Raw genomic sequence first — 11,692 nt, forward strand, 5'->3', positions numbered from 1 at the left:
TTCTAAAACTGAAATTCGGTGCGGAGATGAGAGAGGCTTCAGTTGTGATATCTTCCTCTTTTTATATGCTTCATAAAATCAGGTTAACTCGTATAATCAGTCTTCCACTTTCCTCATTTTTCGGATGCAGAACCGTCTCACGTTTTGCTGAGAAACAGGCGTAAATAGTGGAAAAGGGGTTTGTGCCTAGGGGCACACGTGAGTGCCTAGGGGCACACGTGAGTGCCTAGGGGCACACTTCACAAAATTGCATCCAGTTCCGAGGGGCATACTCTGAGTGCCTAGGGGCACACGTGAGTGCCTAGGGGCACACGTGCTTTTCCTTCTTGGATCTTCGTTCTGGGCTTTTGCACATGTGTTTGGACTTTTTGCATTTTTTTCTTCATTTTCTTGTTTCTAACCCCCCAATTGCTCATTATTCCCAATACTTGAGATTTATTTAAAATTCCTGAAACAAATAACAAAACAGCATAAAACCATAATAAAATAAAATAATAACTAATTAAATGTTACGGATTGTGTCGTAACCGAGACCGATAATACGGTATAATTTCGTGTTATCAAACTCCCCTATGCTTAAATCTTTGCTTGTCCTCAAGCAAATAATTATAAGAAATCAATTTTTGAGAAAAAAAATATTTTAAATGCAATTCATGGCATTACCCGAATTGTATAAGTCGCAATAACTTCAAAGTAACAGATACGGTAAAAATACTGAAGAATCCCCACGTTTGCAAACCATTCCGAGTCACGACACTATAGCTCTCCCTAAACTTTTTCGCCTAATTCTTACCCATTTTCATTCTAGCGCAATCACATTAAGCCCTTTACCTTAACATTCACATAGTAGGATAACCGGTTAGCGACTATGATCCCTGTTTTATCGTTTTCGCAACTGAGGAGTTCTGGTGCGTAAGGTTTTCGACTCCTTTTATTTATCCGTTAACAAATTGCGGGGGATCGAACCGTAGCTCGCCCTACCAAGTTCAGCACCAGAGAAAACTGAACCAATCTGCAGCGGTTGAAATATTATCATTATTATTATTTTTTAACGGAATCAACACTGTTGGGCTAAACGACCGGGTGAGGATCATCTAACTTAGTTAGGTGCTGCCGTTAGTTAATAAAGTTTAATTAATAGCTTAGGGATCATTCACTTATATTCATCGGCTTCCTACGTAGTTCATGTCAAGATGGTGCCGACTGCTAAATAAACTACTCGGGGTAATTAAGAAGGTTCAAAGTCTAAGGTTTCGGTAAAGTGAATACTCAAAACGATTCAACAAACGTGGGGTCCTAAAGTATTTGGACCGTACCTATCTTCAAGCGATTGGTAACTAAGTACCCTTCGGGTGTTTAGATCTATGCATTTAAATTTTTAAAATTTTGTTATGGTTCAAATAAATGGGGAAGTTCGGACAAACACACGAAATTTGCATTATGAACTCGAAAGTACACAATTTTATTCAAGGGAAATTGCGGGAAAGGGAAAATATGCTGAAAAATAAATCTACTAAGAAAAATAAAGGACATAAGGCATAAAATAGATTCTAACTCCCCTATGCTTATTCCAAGCATTGTCCTCAATGCTTATGCTACTGGTCGCCTTGATCGGGAGGTGGTTGGATGTTAAAGTGATCGTACAGGCCATCCACCCGCATAGAAAGTGCATGCATCTGGTCGCTTAAATCCCGCATACCGTCGTTGGTCCAATTGGCATAATCATGTTGCTCTTGTTGTATTTGTTGTATTTGTTGTGTCATGTCGGCGTTGTGGCGTACCATTTCGTCGTACATAAAGTCGAGCGTCATGGGGATAGGCCTTATTCTTCCTCCTTGTGTATTTGAGGGACCAACTTGATCTTCGAGTGGCATTTGCATGTTGTCTTGGTTGTTACCACCTTGTTGTTCTAATTCTTCCTCCATTTCGTCCACAGCCGCGTTGTCTTCTTGAATGATGGCTCCAGGAGCGGGTGCATTTAAATCATAGAGCCAATTATTCATAGACCTTGGGTTGGTGCGTGCTCTATTTGGTAGTACGATGCTTGGGACTTCTCTGTGGCCTACCATTAGCGTATATCCTCCAGCCACTCTGTTCTTAATTAAATGACCGGAACGACAATAGTTGATGTCAAGGAAGGTAGTTGTCAGTGCGGGCATTTCTTCTATAGTATTCCACAGGTTCAGCTTGATGGCTATGGATGTAACAAGACCGCCAATGCAAAACAGAGTAGTTCCGTCTCTTGAAATGAGGCTGTGGATATGTTGGAAAATGAAGGAGCTAGCGTTTATCCTCGATTCTTGTGAAAAATAACAGTGCATGATAAACAGCTCTCTTGCATTAACTTTTTTGTTGTTGGAACGAGCCATGATGGTGTTGGATAGAATGCGGTGAAAATACCGTATTGTCGGGTTATGAATTTTAGAAGCAAATAGCTTATCCCATCCAGCAGGGCGTTCACCGGTTAGGCTTTCCCATATTCCGAATCCCATTGTCATCCAATTCACGTTGGAGGGAATACGATAGTGTACACCTGGAGTTCGCGGGAAATGGAACATGTCGCTCAACTGCGCTTGAGATAAAGAATATTCATTGTTGAGCAATCGAAAATGGGCGACACCGGATAGGTACATACCGTCACCGGGAGGGGTGATGTATGAAAAGGAACTTAAGAACTCCAAAGTCAGAGATTCAGTGGTAGGGTGCTTCAAACTGCAAAAGTAATCCAAGTTAGACCACTGCAGCATATCTCTTATATCTTCATATATTCCCAGCCTGCGCATGCACGTTTCATCAGGATATCTCGTAGCAATAACGGAACGTTGGTAAAAGGCTAGGTATTTATCTCTCTGGAGCTCACCGCGTTCACCTTGGCGGAAAACAATTCTGGTGAGGTCCGGCTCTCCCCGATTTAGTTGGACACGTTGGTTTCCTCTTCTAGCCATGGATGTAATTCTTCAAGGTTGATTTGTAGAAGGCCAAAGAGAAAGAGTAGGGAGAGTATTTGAGAAATGAGAAAGTTTGAGAAGTGATGAAGTTTGAGAAGAGAGTAGGAGATATAAAAGGTTGTAGAAAATTAAATGGGGTAGGTTGAATTTTGGAAATTAATTTTGAATTTTGAATTTGTGGTTTCAATGCTAATAAAAGTGGTGGTTTGAGTGTCATGAATTATAGAGAATCTTGGCAGAAAAGAGGAAAATGAATGGGCAAGTATGTGATGCTTGTCTGCAAAGCAGACTGAGAACAATGAAGACAGAAAAGAAAACGAAGAAAAGAAAAGAAAAAAAAATAAAAACAAGGGAGTGCCGCTGGGCACCCCACTGCCGAGTGGCAGTATGTCATAAATAAAAGGAAAAGTGCCGCTGGGCACTTGAATTGGGAGTGAGTGCCTATGGGCACTCTGCTATCCTTTTGTTTTTTTTTTCTTCTTTCTTATATCCAGACCAAAACAACAACACACAACATCATCACATGCAGAACAGAACAATAAATTAAACGCACAGCATCATCACATGCTAGTTAACAGGTCCTCATGCATTTTTCAAATCATTCATTAATATCTATGCATGCCAAGATTCTAAATTAACAGGTATAGGGAAGAACAATGTCTTGCATGCCATGCTATGACAAGTTTCAGTTTCAATGTTTGTTGCCAATTAATAGTGTTTGACCACTATATGTGCATGAAATGTAATTGGACCAACAGTTTAGAGTGAAATAGCATACCATATATTAAGATAAAATTATATAGTTTCTTTATAAAAGAGATGCAAATTAATTAACACAGTATAATTTTACTCAGTTGAAAGGTAAAGAAATTCTCTCTTTTTTTTTTCTTTTTTCTTTCTGCTAGAGTAGATAGTTATTATAATAATATGCATTGTAGTAGCAGAAATATAACAGAGCTATTAAGCCAAAACCACAAGCACAAAATTAGCAGACACATGAAAATAGAGTAGAAAATTCAAAATTAACTAAAAATTGAAATAACTCTGAAAATTAATAAATGAAATAATTCTGAAAATTAATTCTAAACTTCCAAAATAAGTACTAAATGTAAGCTTCAAAATAAATCCAAAATAAGAAATCCTAACTAAACTTATAAAAAATAAATAGACTTCAAAATAAATCAAAAACAGGAAATCCTAACTAATTCTTCCTCCCACGCTGAAACGGACAATGTCCTCAATGTCAAAGCGCGGAAGTAAGAAAACCAAACATCATAAAAACAATCTTCAGCCACGATTAAGAGAGTGAAAATATTGATTAAGATAATCGAGCTGCTCTGTCACCAAGTCCATGAAACCATGAAAATCCACACGTAGAGTATTAAGCTCTCCACGTAAGCCAGTAATCTGATTTTCTAAATTCTGAATAGCAATGGCAGTATCGAGAGGCGGGGGTCCAGCAACCACTGGAGCAGCAGACTCACGAGAAGGAGTATGAGGATCAGGAGTCAGGAGGCGGTGCTCAGGAGAAGGAAAGTCATAATAGTGAGGAGGTGGAGTAGGATCGGATTCAGCGTCAGAGATATGATGCTCATAAATCTGGGGAGTCTCAGGTGAAGGAGGGGTAGGTGGATGATTCAGGTCAAACAACCAGTTAGCTCGGTTATGAAGACTTGTGATAGGGTTAGGTAAAACGAATTGGTACACCACGTCATGGTTAATTAGCAGGTCAAACTCATGTGGTCCTAAACTTCCTATCAGGTGTGTGTTAAAGCAGAAACGGATATTCATAGGACGAATTCCGCCATAGGGATTTAATCCTAGAAGTGGTTGTCGCATTCCTACGGCATTTGCTATCATGGTAACTAGGCCTCCCATAAGTAAAGGGGTATGATCAGTCTCAATGATACGGACAAAATTGGCGACCATAAAGGTACCAGCATTGACAGGACGACCTTGTGAAGCGCAAAACATAATGAAAAGCTCATCACGGGATACCAAGGAAATGTGTTGCTCTTTTCCAAATAGGGTATGGGCCAGGATCTTATGGAAATACCTAATAGCAGGGTTATGGATGCTCTCTGAGTACATATCTTCAGGTTCAGGGTGGTAGTTACCAGTTATACTACCCCAGAAATAGTCAAGCTCATGGTGCTCGAGGAGCTCCTCTTGGGTGACAGTGAAAACATCAGGGCCGCTAGGAAAACCTAAAAGGTTAGCAAAGTCCCTATGGGTAAAGCGGTAATCAATACCAAACAACCTAAATCGGATCAAGCCACGGTTAAATCCTAAACCATGGTTAGGCAGATAGTTCAAAGAACTAAGGAACTCAAGGGTAAGCCTACGGTAAGAGCTAAACCTCCTCCTAATGGGTGAAGTATCCCAACCTATCTGGTGCAGCCAGTATAAGACACTCTCTCTAATGCCTAAGGCATTCATAGCACGGTCATCAGCATAAATGGTAGGAGTCATCTCTCTATCCGCTAAAGCCTCAAACCTCCTCACCTGACCTCTTCCCCTGAAAGTGATACTCATGTAGTCTACTCTTTGCATGATGTTAGTAGGCAATTAAAAGAAATTATCCTGAAAATTTTTTTTTTGAGTAGATTTTCATATTAAGTCAGTTATGTTAGTCGGAAACTGAAGAAAAATAGAATGATGTAGGGTAAAAAGAAAAAGATAAAAGTAAAAAAAATAAAATAAATGAATTAATAAATAAAAATAAAAGTAATAAAATATAAATTTCAAAAACAGGAGAGAAGAAAAAAAGGAAAAAGGAAAAAAATAAAATAAAATAAAGATAAAAATAAGATAAGAAATATGGGTTGCCTCCCACAAAGCGCTTTGTTTAATGTCGGTAGCTCGACACCAGTCAATGATGTTTAAGTGGTAAGCTGAGTGGGAAGTTCTACTAATTTCATACAATTAGAATATTCTTTGTTATCTACGAAATAGTAGTGTTTTAACCTTTGTCCATTAACTATGAATGGTTCGCTAGATCTACTCTTAATTTCTACAGCTCCACTAGGTAGAACTTTGGTTATTTCAAAGGGACCAGACCACCTAGATCTAAGTTTTGCTGGGAAGAGTTTTAGTCGAGAATTAAATAATAGCACAATATCTCCTACATTAAATTCTTTTCTCGATATTCTTTTATCGTGCCATTTTTTCGTTCTTTCTTTATAGATTCGGGCGTTTTCATAAGCGTCTAATCTAAGCTCTTCTAATTCATGAATATCTAAGACTCGTTTTTCACCGGCGGCAGAATAATTTAAATTAAGGGTCTTAATTGCCCAATAAGCCTTGTGTTCCAATTCGACCGGCAGGTGACAGGATTTTCCATAGACCAATTTGAATGGTGTGGTTCCAATGGGTGTTTTAAAGGCAGTTCTATAAGCCCAAAGTGCCTCAGGTAGCTTAGTGGACCAATCTTTCCTAGATGTAGCAACAGTCTTCTCTAAAATTTGTTTAATTTCTCTATTTGAGACTTCGACTTGTCCACTAGTTTGTGGATGGTAAGGTGTTGCTACTCGGTGGTGAACTCCATATTTTAACAGAAGTTTCTCAAGAATTTTGGATATGAAATGTGAGCCACCGTCACTAATTACTACCCTAGGGATACCGAATCTAGGGAAGATGATGTTTTTAAAGAGTCGGATTACTACTCGCGTGTCATTCGTAGGAGCGGCAACAGCCTCGATCCATTTCGATACGTAGTCAACAGCGACGAGTATGTATTTGTTACCAAATGAAGAAGGAAATGGTCCCATGAAGTCGATTCCCCACACATCAAAGACTTCGACTTCCAAAATGCCTTTCTGAGGCATTTCATCGCGTCTTGATATATTTCCAGTGCGTTGGCACCGGTCGCAGTTCTTAACAGCGATGTGGACGTCTTTCCATAAGGTTGGCCAAAAGAGACCAGCTTGTAGGATCTTTGCACAAGTCTTGGAAGTGCTTGCATGTCCTCCATAGGGAGCAGCATGACAGTGAGAAATTATGCTTTCTACTTCTTCTTCAGGGACGCAACGACGGAATATACCATCGGCTCCTCTTTTGAAAAGAAGTGGTTCGTCCCAATAGTATTGTTTCAGGTCGTGGAAGAACTTCTTCTTTTGTTGGTAAGTTAGATCTGGCGGTAATATTTTAGCGGCTAGGTAGTTAACGAGATCAGCGTACCAAGGTACGGTTGAGTTTGCTATATATGCTTTGGCAGTTCTTTCTACTTCGGTGTGAGTATTGTTTAAAGTTTCTGTTACCGAAGCGATGTCTAACTGGGCTATGAGTCGCTCATATGGGAAATCATCATTAATGGGCACGTCGTTAGGTTTATTTCCTTCCATTCTTGATAGGTGATCAGCAACCACATTTTCGGTGCCTCTTTTGTCCTTAATTTCAAGGTCGAACTCTTGCAAGAGTAGGGTCCATCGAAGGAGTCTTGGTTTGGCATCCTTTTTGGTTAATAAGTATCTAATAGCGGCATGGTCGGTATAGATAATAATTTTCGCTCCCACTAAGTAAGATCGAAATTTGTCTAACGCGAATACGACAGCTAAGAGTTCCTTCTCTGTAGTGGCGTAGTTCATCTGCGCAGGGTCTAAGGTTCTACTAGCGTAGTATATAACATGAAGTTTCTTATCTTTTCTCTGTCCTAGGACAGCTCCTACAGCGTAGTCACTAGCATCGCACATAATTTCAAATGGTTCGTTCCAGTTAGGTGGTTGCATGATTGGTGCGGATATCAGTGCTCGTTTAAGAGTTTGAAAGGCGTTTAGACATTTCTCATCAAATATGAATTCCGTGTCCTTCATTAGTAGCTCAGTCAGTGGTTTGGTTATTTTAGAGAAATCTTTTATGAAACGGCGGTAGAAACCAGCGTGTCCTAGAAAACTCCGTATTTCTCTAACACTTTTCGGGGGTTGAAGGTTTTCAATGATTTCGATCTTAGCTTTATCAACTTCAATCCCTTTATCAGACACGATGTGTCCAAGTACGATTCCTTGTCTTACCATGAAATGGCATTTTTCCCAATTTAGTACTAAGTTGACACTTACGCATCGTTTAAGTACCATCTCCAGGTTCGAAAGACATCCTTCAAAACTTTCTCCACATACGGAGAAATCATCCATGAATACTTCCATCATTCCATCGAGAAAATCAGCAAAGATCGACATCATGCATCTTTGAAATGTCGCGGGTGCGTTACACAGTCCGAACGGCATTCGTCGATAAGCGAATGTGCCATAAGGGCATGTGAATGTCGTCTTTTCTTGGTCATCAGGGTGGATAGGAATTTGAAAGAATCCTGAGTAACCATCTAAATAGCAGAAATGGGAGTGTTTAGCCAGTCGTTCGAGCATTTGATCAATGAAAGGTAAAGGAAAATGATCTTTTCGAGTGGCTTTGTTGAGTTTTCTGTAGTCAATACACATTCGCCATCCAGTTTGAGTGCGTTGCGCTATTGATTCGCCTTTAGGGGTTGTAATGACAGTGACACCTCCCTTCTTGGGTACGACGTGTACAAGGCTTACCCACTTACTATCGGATATAGGGTATATGATTCCTGCTTCTAACAGCTTTTGAACTTCCTTTTTCACTACATCGCTTAGAATCGGATTGATTCGTCTTTGATGTTCTCGCGAGGTCTTACAGTCTTCCTCGAGCATAATGCGATGCATGCAGATAGAGGGGCTTATTCCCTTTAGATCAGATATGTTATAGCCTAAAGCGGTAGGATATTTCCTAAGGACATTGAGTAATTTTTCAGTTTCGATCTGTCCAAGGTCAGCGTTTACTATAACAGGTCGTTCAAGTTCTTCATCTAGGAATTCATACCTTAAATCTTTGGGCAGTGTTTTAAGTTCTATAGCAGGTTTCTTAGGGAAAGGAATAGGATCAGGGGTTAATGCTAGGCATTCACTCAGATTATTATCTTGGTATTCCTCACGCCAGTTATCGTCCTCGAAAATAGGTGGCATTGGTATTTTTAGAACTTCAGAGTAGGTGTTTTGTTGTTTCTCCATTTCTTTAACGCATTCGTCAATAACGTCCAAGAAACAACAGGAATCGTCTATAGCTGGGGCCTTAAAGAATTGGGAGAGAATGAACTCTACTTTTTCTTCTCCGACCTCAAATGTTAGCTTTCCTTTCTTCACGTCTATAATGGCACCAGCAGTTGCTAAGAATGGCCTTCCTAGTATAATAGGGATATTAGAGTCTTCTTTAATGTCCATTATGATGAAATCAGTGGGGATATAGAATTGTCCTATGCGAACAGGTACATTTTCGAGCATTCCTACGGGAAATTTAACAGATCGATCAGCTAATTGCAAAGACATCCTTGTCGGTCTCAATTCACCTAGTTTGAGTTTTTCACAAATGGATAAAGGCATTAAACTAACACTGGCTCCTAAATCACATAAGGCTTTGTCTATTACGAATTTCCCAATTACACAAGGTATAGAGAAACTACCAGGGTATTTTAGTTTAGGAGGCATGTTGTTTTGAATTATAGCGCTACACTCAGCAGTTAGTGTAACAGTTTCATTTTCTACTATCTTCTTCTTATTGGACAAGATCTCCTTTAAGAACTTAGCATATGAGGGCATTTGGGTAATAGCTTCTGTAAAAGGAATGGTAACATTTAGTTGTTTCAGAAGCTCTACAAATTTCTTAAATTGTCCCTCATTCTTAGACTTAGCAAGTCTTTGAGGATATGGAATCGGTGGTTTATATGGCGGGGGAGGCACGTAAGGTTTCTCCTTTTCAGATGCCTCTTCATTCTCATCCTCCTTTTCAGTTTCAGGTTGTTCTCTTGGTTTTTCAGTCGCTTTATCAGGTTTCTGATACATGGTTGGGTTCTGAAGCCTTGGATCGATTGGTCCATCTAGCTCAGTTCCACTTCGTAGTGTTATGGCATTAGCGTGCCCTTTAGGATTGGGTTGTGGTTGACCAGGAAATGATCCAGCTGGTGCGGAAGTAGTTGCTTGTTGTTGGGCCACTTGAGCAATCTGAGTTTCTAACATCTTATTATGGGTCGCTAGGGCATCTACCTTAGTTGCTAATTGCTTCAATTGTTCACCGGTGTGAACATTTTGGTTAAGGAAATCCTTATTTTGTTGAGCTTGGGTAGCAATGAAATTTTCCATCATAATTTTGAGGTTAGACTTTCTAGGAACATTAGGCATATTAGGGATGTTAGCAGCAGGTTTTTGGTAACCAGGCGGTACAACAGGTGCTTGATTCGGTACAAACAGAGCGTTGTTATTTTTGTACGAAAAATTAGGATGATTCTTCCATCCAGGATTGTAGGTGTTGGAATACGGATTCCCTTGAGCGTAGTTAACTTGATCAACAGAGACTCCTGCCAAAATAGCACATTCGGGGGCAGCATGTCCAAGAACTCCACATAATTCGCAGTTTGGAGTTACAGCAGCCACGGTGGCTGCGGGTGGTAAGGGTGGTAAGGTCAAGCTTTCTAGCTTTTGGGTAAGGGCATCTACCTTAGCGTTCACTTTGTCTAGGCTACTAATTTCGTACATTCCGCCTTTAGTTTGAGATTTTTCCACAGGAGTTCTTTCGCTTCCCCATTGGTAATGATTTTGAGCCATGTTTTCAATTAGTTGATAGGCTTCGTCATACGGCTTATCCATAAGTGTGCCACCAGCAGCGGCATCTATTGACAACCTCGTGTTGTACAACAGTCCATTGTAAAATGTATGAATGACGAGTCAGTCTTCTAATCCGTGATGTGGGCACATTCGCATCATGTCCTTATATCGCTCCCATGCATCGAAAAGAGATTCAGTGTCCTTTTGTCTGAATCCATTGATTTGTGCTCGTAACGCAGCTGTTTTGCTAGGAGGAAAATAACGTGATAAGAAAACAGTCTTCAATTCTTCCCACGTTGTGACAGAATTTTGTGGCAAAGATTGCAACCAGGCCCAAGCTCTATCTCTCAGGGAGAAGGGAAAAAGGCGTAGTTTTATTGCATCGGCAGTTACTCCATTGGCTATCACGGTATCAGCAAATTGGATGAACTTTGTTAAATGTTCGTTAGGATCATCGGTAGGAACACCGGAAAATTGACGTTGTTGAATGGCTGATATCAATGACGGCTTCAGCTCGAAATCGTTTCGGTTAATAGCAGGGTTAACGATGCTCTTGTGGGGCTCTAGTTGAGATGGGGTGGAATATTCTCTGAGTGGACGGTTTCGCGGTCCTTCGGCCATTTCTACTTTCGGCTTGAGTTCTTCTTCGGATTCTTGGTCGGAGTCAGATTCTGACTTAGCGGCTGATTCCTTTTCGGAATCTGAGAGGGGAAAGGGAATGTTGTGATCTGAACAGTATTTCCTGATAGCTCGTCTTACGTTAATAAGACGCTCAGGTTCGCTCGTCGTTCGTACTAAGGTATCGCTTTTTGAGCGAGTACTTGGCATACAATCGACGATAAAGGAAAAATAAAATTTGTTGCCTTAGTCTATCGCGCAACGGGTAAATCGCACTATTGACTAAAATCAGTCCCCGGCAACGGCGCCAAAAACTTGATCGTGACTTTATATAAGTCAATCGGGATATCGCTGCAAGTATACAGCTTAGTCGTTAAGTTTTAAAAGATATCGAACCCACAAGGACTGAGGGTCAAATAATACGGTCTTTCGTCGCAAGTGGCAGCTAAGGCTTTCGATTTCCGTTGGTTTTAGAAATGAAACTTAATTAAACTAAGATAAACAATAATTAATTAA

At 40.2% G+C, this 11,692-nt stretch overlaps 1 non-coding gene across 1 annotated transcript; it reads left to right on the forward strand.

Annotated features, from left to right (window-relative positions):
- The first annotated feature begins 10,688 nt into the window (after positions 1–10,688).
- LOC131645443 (small nucleolar RNA R71) lies at positions 10,689–10,790 on the forward strand. The gene has a single exon (XR_009297064.1). It is a non-coding gene; the product is annotated as a small nucleolar RNA R71 (small nucleolar RNA).
- Positions 10,791–11,692: the final 902 nt, after the last annotated feature.

This window comes from Vicia villosa, linkage group LG1, assembly GCF_029867415.1.
Source record: "Vicia villosa cultivar HV-30 ecotype Madison, WI linkage group LG1, Vvil1.0, whole genome shotgun sequence".
NCBI lineage: Eukaryota > Viridiplantae > Streptophyta > Magnoliopsida > Fabales > Fabaceae > Vicia > Vicia villosa.